At 37.9% G+C, this 16,090-nt stretch overlaps 1 protein-coding gene across 1 annotated transcript in view; it reads right to left on the bottom strand.

Moving 5' to 3' along the window:
• Positions 1-328: 328 nt before the first annotated feature.
• Nufip2 (NUFIP2, FMR1 interacting protein 2) overlaps positions 329-16,090 on the bottom strand; it is a 24,955-nt gene continuing 9,193 nt past the window's right edge. Inside the window, exons 3-4 of the mRNA XM_023719898.1 lie at positions 1,804-1,836; positions 329-519 (exon numbers count right to left, since the gene is read on the bottom strand). The gene's annotated coding sequence lies outside the window, so the exon portion shown is untranslated. The remainder of the gene's footprint in view (positions 520-1,803; positions 1,837-16,090) is intronic.

Here is a 16,090-nt window from a genome sequence, read left to right as displayed (position 1 = left end):
TAGAAGTTACATCTTTTGTTATATAGGTCTTGCTTTATCTTGGTATTAACCTTCCAGCAGAAAAGTATAAACATGAGGTATAAAAAGTAAAGCCATATTAATATGCTGAGCTGTAAAAGGCTCAAGTCAACAACTGCTGACATTGCCAGTCCTGCAGATAACCCACTACTATTATGGACTACTGGACTATATTGGGTTGTTTTGCTGAATTGACACACCTACAATATTTAAGTGACAATGGAATACCCATGTCTGACAAAACTAAACAAAAAAGGTGGATATAAATGAAGGACCATCTTGTAGTAAAAAAAAAATGTGTGTGTATATATATTTGTATATATTATCCTGTGATTCTACTTATGGTTCCTCTGCTGCATTGAAGATCTAGGAGCATAAAAGCCTTTGTGTCCCTCATGAACGGTGGCTCTAATGCTGCAGAAAAGTAATGAATAGGCAGTCTGGTCCTTCATTGATCTGGACTATCCATGGCTTCATTGTAAGTGATTATCCTTTTGGGATCTAGAGGAAAGGTTAAAATAAATAAAAATAAGGCCAGGAATCCCAAAACACCCATGATTCAAAAACAAATTCCAAATAATTGTCTCCCTTCTCATTACAAGGCAGTTAAATAGCCATTACTTCTTTGTATCAAATATGTGTGATCTAGTCTCTCAAAACTCTAAGTTGTTTTGCACTACAACAGATTCCCATCAACAAGATATTCCACCCAGTGAGGACCTCAAATCTTATACAGACCAGCAATGGTTGACTTTACTTAATTCTAATCAGCAAGGAATGGTTCAAGCAAAATCTAACACCAGGTACTTTAAAGTAGTCTGGTACAACTAATATAATCCTAATCCACAGTACTACTTCATTCTTAACAGAATCAAAATTATGTGCTCAGCATGTGCAAAAGGCAGAGTTCAATCCCTAGCATCACATCAAAAATGAAATAAAAAAATTCTATGGATTTTCTGAGTTCAACATATAAAACAATGTGACTGGACAAAGACTGCAAAGCTAATCTAAAATGTTACTATAAATTCCTGTTACTCTAGAGGTGGAGGCAGGAGCACTGCAAATTCAAGCCCAGTCAGGGAATTTAGAGAGACTTCTATCTCCCACAAAGGGAGGGGTAGGGCATTGAAGGTATTCAGTGTAAAAACCCTGGGTTCAACTCCCAATACCACCAAAAAGGAGGTAGGAGAGGTTAAGAAAAAACAATGCTAGGAAATCAGGCAAACTTACACTGTAGCCCAGCTGATTTATATAATAACCTCTGGGGGCCTCATTTCCCTCATATGTAAATAACATATATGGGGGTTTTACTTGGCAGTGGCTAGGGATTGAACCCAAGGTCTAGTACATGCTAACCATGCACTATTACTGAGCTATACACTAAGCTATACCTTTTGGCTTCTTGTCTTACTTTTGGAATTATAATGGAAAAACCATCTGTATTCTTTCCCAGCAGATAAATGAACGTTTTTCAAATATTGGGTTTTTGGGGGGGAGGGGATATCTTTTTGAGACAGGGTATCACTATGCAGTTCAGACTGGCCTTGAACTCACTTTGTAGTCCATGCTGGTCTTGTACTTGCAGTGATCCTCCAGTCTCAGCCTCCTGAGTGCTGGGATTACAGATGTACACCACCACACCCAGCTCATATATTATTTTTAATTAGTGTTTCACCATTCTAGGAAGTTCTAGCCCTGCAGCTATTTGCAGCTAGTAACACAAAACAATGTAAAATGCTTACTGACTGATTAGTACATTTCAATTAAGCTAACCATTCTTACCTTGCTTCTGCAAATTCCAAATAGATTCCATTTCTACAAAAAACAAAAAAGGATTATTTTACAAGTTTTCAGCAAACAAAAGCTTTTCTCCTGGTTCACTGCTATTTAAAAACAAACAAAAAAAACCCACAAGTACTTCTTGGTAACCTCGCATGCTTCAATGAGGTGCCCAAAACTTTTGAATAAAGCATTCAACAAATTTGATTCATTACCCTTAAAGCTTAATGGTTTCAAGCACAGAGGCAAGTGATTTCTGACCACTAAATTATACCTCTTATTTTAACCCATAGAAAAATCCTATTCACACTCATTATTGACATAATCCTCATGTGCTCTAGTTTCATTTAAAACATCTACAATGTACCTACTATAAGCATCTTACAATAATAGGTATGTGGCCAAACTCTAGTGACACACATAGTGGAGGCAGTAAGAACTCTACCTAGCATACAAGAAAGCCTCACAAAGGATACATAGAGAGTAGTGACTATCATATAGCAGGAACAAATACACCTTTGAAAGAAATACTGTAGGGGCTGGGAAGATGGTTCAGTGGAATAAGCGTTTCCCCGGCAAGCGCATGGGCCTGAGTTCAATCCCCGGTTCCGCAGAAAAAAGAAGAAATACTGTATTAGAGCTACTCAGTGAAAGCCATAAACTAAAACCAAAAGTACACATTTTTCATGACTGTCCTACTTTTTCTTTTCTTTTTTTTTTTTTGGCGGAACTGGGGATTGAACTCAGGCCCTTGCACTTGCCAGAGAAGCGCTTATTCCATTGAGCCATTTCCCCGGCCCTTTTTTTGTTGTTTTTAAGACAGAGTCTCACTATGCCGCTCAGGATGGCCATGAGCTCACTTTGTAGCACAGGCTGGTCTTGAACTCACAATAATCCTCCTGCCTCAGTCTCCTGAGTACTGGGATTACAAGCATGCACCATCATGCCCAGTCTCACAATTATCATTTCTTTAAAAAAAAAAAAAAAAATTAGAAGAGCACAAAATAGTATTACAACAGAAAAATTACAACTGTCACTTTAAAAGGATAGAAAGGCTATTTTATTATCACTAGCTTCTGTGTAATTCTCATCAAATTTATCAGCAACCAAATATAACTTAAAAATATAAAACAAGCCCATGAAAATGGAAAATATCTGGACATAGGTTACATAACATAATCCCTCTCCAGGAGTAAAACAACTGTGTACACCTAAAATTATAAACCAAATCTGGGAAATGGCATAAACAATCATTTGGCAATCAATAGTTACATGTAGGCTAATGGCATTTACTTTGCACAGATCTCTATTCAAAGGTAAGCAGGAAAGTTCCCTTCTCTTTAGGAGGCCTGACGAGAAGAACCCTAACCAATCTAATCTGGAAAACTAAAAACTAAAACATCAGGAAGGAAATTCTGTCATTCCAATACTATCCCTAACATCATTAGTTTTCTACAATGAGAAATAGGTGAAAACAGTCTATGTTTAAAAGAGATGTTACTCTAAATTTCATCTCAAAATGAATGACCCTGCCATTGACCTCAGGCCCTTCAGACCAAGCTACATCCCTCAGCCCTTTTACTTTACATTGACAGGATTCTCACTAATTTGTTGGATTCTCTTGCCTCAGCCCTCCGCAGTGCTGGATTATAGTCATGAAGTACCATGTCTGGAACGACCTATTTTAAGAATCCAAACGTAAATCCTAACACCTTGTGTTAGCTGACCTCAGTGCAAAAAAGCAACAACCCCTTGGTTTTTCTTTTAGTTAAAGTACACAAATTTCAGTTTACAGAGTAAATAAATTCCTTTTATGTATGCTAATTACAATATTTTTTTGGTTGGCATTATATAAAAATAAATCTGTACTTAGCTATACATTGAGAGAAATGTTAATTAAATCTTTCATTTCAGCCTATCTATGCTGTAAAATTTCTTTTTCTGTACTCAAGCCTTAATCTGTCCCTGTACTTTTTTTGAGGAAGAAGAATACACCTGAGTCAAGATGGGGTATTACAGCCCAGCAAGATAGCTCAGTGGACTAAAGTGCCTGCTTAGGCAAGCTCAGAGACTACAGTTCGATCCCCAGCAGCACATGTCGCACCAGCCTGCCCAGTTAAGAGGCCAGAGTCCAGGCACAGTGGCACACGCCTATAATCCCAGCACTGGGGAGGCTGAAAACAGGAGGATCACTTTGAGTCCGAGCTGTGTATTGAGACCCTGTAACAAACAAATACATTAAAAAAAAAAAAAGGATGGGCTGTTGCTCAGTAGTTGAGTGCTTACCCGGCAAACATTCTAGGTTTTGAGCCCCAATATTATGGTGGTGAGGGTGAGAGTAGATAGATCACAGTAACAACCACACGTGTGTTTTAAAAACGTACAAATATTTCAATAAAAACATCAAAAACACTTAGCAGTATTTTAGTAGGTTAAAGATATTTCCTTATCTTAAACTAGATCATTGAATCTAAGGTTTTACTCAAGTAGCATGGATTTTTATTTTTGGGTTTGATTTTTGATAAAGGATCTTAGTTCAGGCTGGCTTCAAACTCATGGCAATACTGTCTCTATCTCCTCAATGTTGGAATGATAGCCCTGCGCCACCACGTCCAACTATATTTTTATTTAGGTAAGAAAATTTTTAGTGCTTGCCTGGCAAGCACAAGGTCCAGAGTTTGATCCCTAGTACCACACACACACACACACACACACACACACACAAAAAAAAACCACCCCCCCCCCCCCGTATTTTAGGTAAGGGTCTACAGGGTGTTCAGGGTCTCACTACTAGATCGGACTTGTAGTGATGCTCCTGTTTACAGCCTCTCAAGTGCTGGGATTACAGGTGTGGGCCACCACGCCCGGTCTCAACTGCTGTCTCAGTGTGCCTGGGGGTGGGGCTGGTATGGCAGGCCCAGGAATCAAACCCCTAGTCCCTGTTTGCAGGTGCTTTAATCTGCTGAGCTATTTGGCCACCCCTTGGGTAAGAAAATTTTATTATCCTTAAATGTGGGCTCTGGGATAGTGAATTTGATTATGATGTCTGTTGAGGGAAAAGCAGTAAAATAAAATAAAAAACTACCCATGTATTAGTATAGCTTCTAACCAAGTAGGTGAGCTGAGCTGAAAAATGAACCCAAATTTCTCTTGTTATTTAATGTAATTCCTATGAGTACTCCTTTATAAAACAGGTATTTCTGCAGTGACAAGGACTGAACTTAAGTTTACTACATGCTAGGCAAATGCTCTACCAAAAACCTACATCCCCAGCCCGCCTTTATCAAAATTTAAATTTTCTTGAAATGCAAACAAGGTTAAAATAAAAAGGAAACAAGAATCATTTTATTATATACCATGCTTAAACAACCTTACTAACAAGAACTATTAACAGGCGTAAGAAAATAATCCCTGTGCTCTGTCAAGCTTGCTCTAAGTAGGTGCTTTAGACCACTGAGCCATTTCACCAGCCCCTCTCATTTCATTTTGAATATGAAATATTATTGTACACATTTTAACTACCTCAAGAAAAGCTAAACAATAGTACAAGGTTATATAGAAAGTACTTTAAAGGATTAAAAAAAATCATTATATAGTAATTGATCTTTTAATACTACCCTCTTCATACACTTACAAGTCAAATCTTTAATTTGCCAGGGCTTTTTTGAAGAGGGATCACAGCATCCAATTATGCAAAGTTATTGTAAAATGCCCAGCGGGTCAAAGTAGGAAATGTAAGTAAAGGCCTCTGCTGATAATATACATCAGAAGTAGGCAATTTTGCTAAAATTTTGTAATTTAAACCACTACATCCAATGTGAAATTTTTCTAGTGCAAACTTCTAGGGTTAAGCATGGTAGAAGAGATAGACTCCCCCTACTTGGGACCACGAGGTAGGTGGACTTCAAGTTTGATGCCAGTTTCGGAAATTTTGTGGGGCCCTGTAAGTGCTGAGGCTGTATTCAGTGGGTACAGCAATTGCCTACCATGTACAAGGCCTTAGATCACTATGAGTCCAAGCTTCATAATTGGATTCCTAGCAAAAGAACAAAGAAAATGAACAAAAAAAAGGGAGGAAGAAAAAAAGCATCCCCTATGAGCTTAGAGTCTGGTCAGCTTTATTCTAAAGCAAAAACATGAACCAAGATTCGTGGTATTAAAGAGCAAAGTGTGCCAGGTTCCTAATTCATTGCCCTAATTTAACAAATTAAGTTTTATTAGAACACAAGGCACAACGGAGACCCTAGAGTTCACAAAACCTCAAATATTTACTATGCAGCTCTTTAATACACTAAGTTAACTAACCCATACTTCAGGATTACAAGCACTTTAGTAAAGCTGAATGTCACGAATGGTAGATTACAGGGAAGAACACTGTTTAGGGGAAGCTTATTATTATACAGATGAAGAGAAGCCACTGAAGAAATCTGAGATTAATATACTTAAGTATTAATTCCCCCAAGGAGCTTAACACAACGAAGTGACATCAGCAATACAGCCCAATAAATGTTACAAGCCAGATGTGGTGCACACCTGAAATCTCAGCTGCTCAGGAAACTAAGGCAGGATAAACAAAGTTCAAGGCCAGCCCAGGCATCTTAACAAGGGCTTGTCTCAAAATTTAAAAATTTTAAAAGGGCTGGGAATGTAGCTTAGTGATAACACTATTCTAGAGTTTCATTCCTAGCACTGTAAGAAAAAAAAGCACAAAATAACATAGCTGTATCAAAGATGAAAAAGGGAACCAAAAAATAAATAAATACATAAATAATAAATAAAGGAGATGTTTAAGTTCTGCATCCACACTGGATAAACTGGGTTAGTGTAACTCACTTGAGACAGAAGGCAGAAGAAGAACAGGTCTTAGAGAACAAATTCAACTTTAATGTACTATAGTGATGTTGATGGTATGGTTTGAACACAGTATAATAGCTGAGTAAGTATTAATGCTTAATAAACAGTAAGAGAATTACCCAGAGAAGTTTGCGCAGCATATAAAAGTGACTCAATGAACATCAACAATTGACCAACAAATATAGCAGGAAGATTAAAAGATGAACAAAACAGAAGTAGAGTCAAAGGAAAAAGGATTCAATTACACCAATAGTCATCTAGTCTCCTTTTTTTTTTTTTTTTTTTGTAGTACCAGGGATTGAATTCAGGACCCTGAGCTTGCCAGGCAAACACTTATTCTACTGAGCTATCTCCCTGGGCCCTATTCTCCTTTTCTAAGTCCAAAGGTTAAGTCGTAGTATCTTACACATACTCTTGCAGTGGTTTTTCACTGGCTACTTTACCACTAACCAATTTTTTTTTTTTTTTTTTTTTAACTGGGGAACTGCAGATTGAAGCCAGGGCCTTGCATTGGAGCTACATCCCCATCCCATTTTACTTTTTTTTTTCTTCTTTTTTTAAATAATTTCAATGCCCATCCCATTTTACTTTGAGAGAGGGTTTTTTTGCTAAATGGCCCAGGTGCTACTTGAACTAACATACTTTCTGCCTTGGCTTCCCAGAATGCTGAGAATACTAATATATCTCATACCCAGCTTCCCAAGATTTATTCTCTATGGCTACTGGTTGGAACCATAAATTGTAAATGGACAGAGTATGTCCTAGGCTTCCCACCCCTTGTCCCCCAGTAGGCTACAGTTCTGTTTCTATGAAAGCATTTAAACTAAAAATGACTAACAACCACATTGCTTAAACATGTATTCTCTTGCCTATAAGAGTTTATGTAGCTGAGATTGGATCTGTTTCTTGTTTATTTCTAGAACTAGACAGTACTCTGACATCAACAAGATGACCAAATTAAAGTTGTTTTTGTTTTGGTGGGTTCTTTTGCACCAGAGATCAAACTCAGAACCTTGCAAGTGCTAGGCAAGCGCTTAGGATAATGAGCTATCTCCTCAGCCTAAATTAAAGGTTTTTAAACACCTACCATTCACTTTCCTAGTAACAAACTAAATGGCTGTCAATCTTCAAAATCTCTGTCCACCTAAAATATCCAAGTACAATAAATAGGATAAGCACTCATTTTTTGGGAGGAGGATCTTACCTTTTTCTCATTTCTCCTAACCTTAGATATTACAACAGCATTTTACAATTTTCTACAGGCAACATACTAGTAATATAATTATTTCCATGTATTTCTCTATGAGCCTGGGTTCCTTCATGATATGAATTATGTTTATCCCTTCTCACTATGCTTGGTATTAATCTGAATGGGATACTTATAAATAAATCATGCAGAAAATAACATAACGCAGCACTAAACAATCAATTTGACATTGCTGACATTCACCTGTCTTCGACCTACAAGAACAGCAATTAAAAAAAAAACAATTATGTGTATTCCAATCAGATTCATTCAGCATTTAATTCTAAAATTTCTCAAAGGAAAACACTAGAGGGCTAAAACCAATCTGAAACTTGTTTTCAAAACTGAACAGTATCATTGTCTCAATTTAACTCAACCGTTTTACAAAAATGAACATCTAAGCTGGGCATGGTGGTGAATGCCTATAATCCAAATACCAGGATGCTGAGGCAGGAGGATAATCAATTTTGAACCCAGTCAGAAGCAACTTAGCAAATCAGTCTCAAAATTTAAAAAAAAAAAAAGAAAACTTCTCTACTCTTTCAGTTTGACTATATCTAAAGAAAGACAGCCATGATTTCAAGTAACTTTTAGCATCTGGACCACTTCTAAATGCACACAATAGAAACTTGAACTCAAGTTAGTTTTGTTCTTTTTCTCTTCGCTTGCTTTTTTCAGCTTGGTTCACTTTAGAAAGGAAAAATTTTGAAATAGAATTGCTACAACTGTGATGTTAATAAACAATTTTTGCTTTTCCTACTAGTAATACAAATTTCTACACTTTCATAAGATGGGTAGTTATCTTTCTTACCCTCAGGACATAAGCTATTAAAATCTAGGGGTTCAATTTCAACTTCAGTAAAATCCTTACAAGTAACCTTTCCCACTTACACTAAATTAAATTCATTATAACTACACACAAAATAGGCACTAGAAGTCAAGTAGCCAGTATGGATGTTAAACCTAACAGCAAGTCATGGGGGTTCTCAAATTATGTGAGAAATCATTTCTTGTATCCACTTTTTTTTGGTATCCATTTTTATACTTGTCCCATATCAGAGAAAAACAAGGACCCTTTCTTAAATATAGGAAATTCAACCAGAGCTAAAACCCCTTTCTTAAGCTGCTAAATTTGCAAGTACACAAAGGATGTCAAAAGCATTCATGGAGCAACCTCAAAAAAATACATCAGTAAATGTGAAAATACTTAGTATGTATTTTGTGAAATTGAACATTTAAATCCTTCTGTGATCCCAGCACTTAGGAGGCTCAGTCAAGAGGATTGTCAAAGAGTTTGAGGCTAGCCTAAATGAAACAGCATGACCCCTCAATACAACCATCCTTCTGTGAATGTCAAAAATATACATTGACTCTTGAACAATGAGATAAGCAATGGTGGACCTCTCTCTTCACAAGTGCCTATGAGCTTAATATTACAGTACCGTATATACTAACTGTATAGTTAATATTGTATTTTCCATTTCTCTTCCATGTGAATGGTACCATGTATAGTCTGTGTTTTTATTCATTTTGGTGTTAGCTTTTTACATGATTTGTATAAATTTATGGATGTAAATATGACAAAGCAGACTGTTACCTATAGTCTATCTTACACACCTATGACAGCTTTTTTCACAGTGCTAGAATAAAATACAGGGGCTTGTGCATGGTAGTTAAATATTCCACCCCTAAACCACACTCCTCCATACCTTTATTTCCCCACTATGCTACTGCTTTGACAAATTTGGAAAGAAAAAAAAAATTCTGCATGTAAGTGGACCTCTACAGTTCAAATTCATTTTGTTCAAAGGTTAACTGTATAGTCCTTGTTAGTTTAACAGATCAATTTATTATAATTTGCAACTTCCAATCTACCCACCAACTGTGTCACTTTAATCTATCTGACCACATATCCAAAATTGACTAATTAATAATTGTTTTTAAAGCATCTGTGTTCAAACTGATGTGACAAAACAGTGCCTGTTATCCCTATTTTATAAAAGTAGGAAAACTCAAGATTTAAAATGATTCATGACTTGCCTAAATACAAAGTAACTGGGAAATCAATATTTAAAAAAAAGCACGTCTCGGGGGCTTGCTGGTTAGCTCAGTTGTTTAAAGCGCCTGCTTGAGCAAACTCAAGTCAGGCACAGGGGACTGTAGTTCCATCCCCAGCTCCACATGCTGCACCAGACCAGCCTTTAAGGCAGCCTGAGCCAGCCCCACCCTCCAAAAAAATCCTAAAAGCCAGGGATAGCTCAGCAGCATAAGCACCTGCCTAGCAAGCGCAAGGTCCAGAGTTTGATCTCTGGTACTCCAAAAAATAAAAAGCACATTTTCTGTGGGCCCAAGATATTTCACTCCCACAAACCCATCTCCCCAATATTTGCAAACATCTCACTTCCAGGTTAAAATTTAAAACCTCTCCGTGACATGGTATCAACCTATCTTCCCTTTTATTTGTTCACCATATCCAAACTGTTTCTCTTCCTGTATTTTCATTTATTAAACATCTTCTAATTTTACCATTCTTTGTCTCCTTTTTTCTTTTTTCTTGAGATAGGTTCTAAGGGTTTTTTTTTTTTTTTTTTCCTTGAATGCCTTCAGGGCACTTTTGGCCAGCGGGAGAGTTGTGAGGTTCGAACTCCAGCAACCTGAGGCTGCCAGCTTTGTGGAAGCAGCCACTTAAAGGACTGAGGTAGGGCCAGGCCCCCATGAGATAGGTTCTATGTTGCCCAGGATGGGCACCCAATACAATTTTTAAGAGGGTGGACCCAGAGTCAATCTTCTAACTTTTTACAAGTTAAAATATTTTTTACCATCCTTCACAGTTCAGCTTAAATGCCCCATGAAAACATACTCTGTACTTACCAGGCCATCCATTCACCACCACTGCTCTTAGTTATTTTAGTTACTTTATCCTTATATTTAAAAATCTTACACACTGGGTATTGTTTTTTCCTCTACTTAAGCTCTTTAAAAGGAAAAGGTATAGATACAGGGAAAAGGGAATGAACTTGTTCAAAAGGAAGGAATTAAGTAGGTGAAAGAGAAATATCTATATATGTAAGCAGGATAGTTTGAACAACTGTACTATGGATTTCTGTTCATCTAGGAAAGGAATTAATCCTTAATCTGTTTTGCTTTTCAATTTTTTCCCTTTATCTCTCTTACTTTCACATATTCCAATTTTGCATACACATATCTGGTAATATGAACAACTAATTTGAAGATAACACTATGTGGTACAACAAATACTGCAAAATTCATTATTGTTTAAATTCTGTATCATAGTTTTTCTGTTGTAATACTACTTTGTACTTTTTTTTTGCAGCACTGGAGTTTGAACTCAGGACCCTTATTCTACTGAGCTATCTCCCAGGCCTACTTTGTACTCTCCTTAAAAAATAAATTTTTTTAAAAAAAGGAAAACCGGCAGAGATAAGTATACAAGTGGTAAGCAAAGGGAAAAAAAAGTTAAGGAAAGCTCTTAGAGCTATAGTTTCCTACCTGCAACTGACAAATAGAAGCATTAGTGAGTTAATTCTTTTTATTTTGGGCCTATCCCAAATGTATTAAACAGTCTATTCCAGGAGCATACCACCTGTGGAGGTACTGATAAAACAAATCAAAATTTCATTCAACAGTTGACTAAAGGAGTATTTTACACTAGTAACCTTCCAAACTATAGAAAAAGTACCCCGAGGATGAAAGAAAAAGTACAACAGACCTTTTACCTTACTGTTCTTCCAGAGTTTCACTTAGGGCTCCTAACTGTCACCTTAACTCATTCACTATGGGGAGTAATTCATACATCTTGCTGGCAAGCAGCCTGAACCAAGATGATACAAGCCAGCACAAATGAGTTATCGACCTTGCATTTGTACCGTATACATTTTACAACACATTAAAAATTTTTTACAATTGGTCCTTAACTATTTTCATGTACTCACAGATTGCTTTCGTATTGTCTCACTTAACCCAATTATCAAGAATAAAAACCTTGGGGGGCTGGGGAAATAGCTCAGTGGAATAAACGCTTCGCTGGCAAGCACAAGAGCCTGAGTTCAATCCCCGGCTCTGAAAAAAATAAAATAAAATAAAATAAAAACCTTGGGCCAGCCAGATAGCTCAGATTAAAGCACCTGCTTAGGCAGACACAGGGACCAGGCTGGATCTCTGGAGTGCCATGCTGGCCCCACTCTTGAGGGACAGAGACTGGGCACAGCGGCACACGCCTATAATCCCAGTACTGGGGAGGCTGAAAACAGGAGGATCACTACAAGTCCAATCTGTGTAGTGAGACCCTGTACTAAATACACTAGAAAAATTAAAATTAAAAAAAAAGCGTGGCCAGGGATATACAGTTCAGTGCCTGCTTGGCAAGCACGGTCCTCAGTTTAATTTCCAGTATCAAAAAGAATAAAAGCCTTATATATCTCACGTGCCTCTGCATTAAGTCAAATTTGCAATGTGATATTTTTTAATGAGTTTTTAAAAATGTCAGCATTCTGAATGTTTTATGTACTCCAGTGCAAAATTAGCTGGGCATAATATACCACTTCAATTTAAAATGAGCATTTCAACCATTCAACTCTTATCAATCTCTTATTTTCACAGGATTTGATTTCAAGTGACTAGTGCACTAGACAATTTCAAAATCAAATGTTCACCTTTAAGTTAGTGATCTACAGAAGCCTTTGAAGACAATTCAAAGAGAATTTCACTAAATGTGCATTCCAAGTACTGCAAAGAGAACAGTTACATTTCCTTGGTATGTACAATAACAGTTATCCTAATACACTAAAAAATATAGGACTTGGGGTTTAACTCAGTGGTAGAGTATCTGGTTTCACATATGCAAGGCCCTGGGTTCAATTCCTAGCACCAAAACAACTGCAAAGTACTGACTGGTGAAACAGGATACTACAATTTCAACACCAAAACACAGCCAACAACAATAAAAACACAAGTAAGATAGATTTCCTTGAGAATTTTAAAATGTTGTACACTGAAGACATTGTCAGCCAGGTAAGAGGATCAAAATTTTAGTCTACCCTAGACAATTTAGAAGACATGGTTTCAAAATGAATGCACCAGGATACAGCTCTGTATAAAAGCCCTGGATTTAATCCCCACTACTAGGAGGGAAAAAAAGGACAATCTACAGAATGGGAGAATACTTGGAAATTGTATCTGAAAATAGAATATCCAAAACACATAGAGATTGGGCTGGCCAAAAGTGCCTGCAAGCAGGTTCAGGGGCGGAGATTCAACTGCCTGCCAGGCACTGAGACTGCAATTGAGACTGGGTGTGGTGGTAGGCACCTGTAATCCCAGCTCTTGGGAGGCTGTAATCAGGTGAATCACTATGAGTCCGATCTAGTAGTAGTGAGACCCTGATTACCCTGTAGACCTTTCCCCAACATACAAAAAAAAAAAAAAAGACCATTGAGTTCTATGCTTAAAAATGGCTAAGATGATATAGAAGTACTTTACCACAATTTAAAAAAAAAAAGGGGACTGGAACACTCTTGCCCCCACCCCTAAAACCCTGTAAAGGTGGTATAGGTTAAAAAAACAAAAACAATTTTGTTGAGACAGCTATGTAGTTGAGGATGACCTCAAAGTCACAGTGATCCTTATGCTTCAGACTCCTGAGTGACAGGAGATACAGGCATGTACCACCATGCCTGACTGATAATTTTTATGCATTCAAGTAAAGCCTAGATCTGTGGTCCCAGCCAAGCTAAACCAGGATGATTTGAGCCCCAAGACACACCTACTCAACACAATAAGCTCCTGGCTTAAAAAAAAAAAAGTTACTTTTTCAATGTTGTGGATGGAAAGCAGGGTCTTCTAATGCCAGGCAAGTGCCTCATCACTGAGCTACCTTCACCCTAAGTCATTTTAACTACCAACAGTCATTTCTTCAGGAAAGTTAATGGTACAGTAAATATCAAAAGCTAGAGGAAAAATCCCAAGAACCAGAATTTCCATCAGTCCCTCTTTTTGCTTTATTGTATTTTTTACATCACATATTTTTTAAAATCTGTAGTTCTTAATTACCTAATTAGTTAATCCCAACTCTTAAAAAAATTAATGCTAAACCTAAAAAAAAAAAAAAGTACTATTTCTATTAAAGTAACAAAACACGCCCACTTATCTACTACTTACAAATTGCTAAGGGGGCCTTTTTTTAAATGTATTTGGTACAGGGTCTCACTACTCAGGTTGTAGTGATACTCCTGTTTCAGTCTCCCCAGCACTGGGATTACAGGCATGTGATGCTGGGCATCAAACCCTGGTGCTTGCACTTGCCAAGCAGGCACTTTGACCTCTGAGCTGTCTCCATAGCCCTAAGGGGGCTTTTTATTCTTTAATACTTATCACACTAAGCTAAGGAATCTATTTTGAAAGTTAGAAGAAATGCGAAGAACTCCCAACTCTAAACTTCAACCAACTACTACTGAGCACTAAGTCATTTCCTAGGTCTACTCAGGTCATAGTCCACATGGGGTTAAGGTCAGAGTTAGCTAATAATGTGGTTCTACAAAATGGTAAGCTTAAATCATTTTATGATTTTTAGCTATGTTTTTTATGACTCAAATCCAAGTGCTTAAGGGCAGCTGCACAGGTGACAATGAAGCTGTGTAGAAGGCTATTCTGCTTCCTGTACCAAGTTTATGTTGTCTTCTTTTTTTTTTTTTTGGAGCCGGGGATTGAACTCAGGCCCTTGTGCTTGCCAGGGAAGCGCTTATTCCATTGAGCCATCTCCCCGGCCCCTACATTGTCTTCTTGTCATTAAAAAATTTTAAGTAGGGGCTGGTGAAATGGCTCAGTGGTCTAAAGCACCTACTTAGAACAAGCTTAGCAAAGCACAGGGACCACGGTTCAATCCCCCAGCACCACATGCCAGCCCGCCCCCCCCCCTGGTGGGCTGAGCTGGCCACACACACACACACACACACACACACATACATAAATAAAATTTTTTTAAAAAATGTTTAAAAAAAAAATTTTAAGTAGTTTTGCAGCTAGGGATTTGGCACAGCGGAAGAACTCTTGCCTAGCAAGCTGGAAGCCCTGGGTTTGGTCCTCAGTACCAAAAAAGTAAAAACATAAACCTCTCCCAAAAAACTTTAAAAGTTTTGCTTATAAAAATTATAGGGGGCCTGGCCCTAGCTCAGGCCTTTAAGTGGCTGCTTCCACAAAGCTGTCAACCTCAGGTTGCTGGAGTTCGAACCTCACACCTCTCCAGCTGGCCAAAAGTGCCCTGAAGGCATTCGAGGAAGAAAAAAAAAATTATATATATATAAGCGTATTTTTAGTACAGGGTCTACAAGTTCTATAAGGTCTCACTATGTAGATCACACTTGTGATTCTCCTGTTTTCAGCCTCCCAAACGCTGGGATTACAGGAGCGCGCCCTAGGGGCGAGGCTGGTATGACAGGCCAGGGATTGAACCCTAGCCGCTGCACTCTGCCTAAGCAGGTGCTTTAGTCTGCTGATCTGGACGATCCCTTAACAACATATTTTACATACAACTCAAGACAACTCCTCTTCACTCAATGGCTGAGGCAAGCCAAAAGTGGGATATCCAGGAACATCAAACTGAGAAAATACAGGTGGCTCCTAATACTCCATAAATTCAATTAATTATTACCTCGTGCAAAGTTTAAGAAAACTTTAAAAGAAAACTTCACGTAATAGAAAGTGAGTGGATCAATCAACATTTGGCAGAAACTCAAAGACTTTGCCCTATGGAAATTTATTTTTATGTATTTGGTACAGGGTTTCACTACGCAGCTCAGACTCCTAGTAATCTTGTTTTCAGCCTCCCCAGTGATGGGATCACAAGCATGTGCCACCAGGCCCTGTATGGATAGCCAGCTTGGCGCACCCCAGGATGGGATCGGCATGCCCGTGGTACCTGGGATGAAAGCCCAGTCCCTGTACTTGCCTAAGCAGGTGCTTAGTCCACTGAGCTATCTCACCAGGCCTCCTATGGAAATCTAATTGAGCTCAATATTATTTATTGTTTTAGGGGGCAAATACCAATTAAATCAATAAGATGTGTTTCAATAATATTTAAGGGCCGGGGAGATAGCTCAGTAGAGTAAGCGCTTGCCTGGCAAGAGCAAGGGCCTGAGTTCAATCCCTGGTTCCAAAAATAAATAAATAAATAAA

This window comes from Octodon degus, unplaced genomic scaffold (genome assembly GCF_000260255.1).
Source record: "Octodon degus isolate 3935 unplaced genomic scaffold, OctDeg1.0 scaffold00072, whole genome shotgun sequence".
Lineage (NCBI taxonomy): Eukaryota > Metazoa > Chordata > Mammalia > Rodentia > Octodontidae > Octodon > Octodon degus.
Note: the sequence above shows the minus strand (reverse complement) of the source record. Positions and strands in the feature narration are given on the sequence as shown.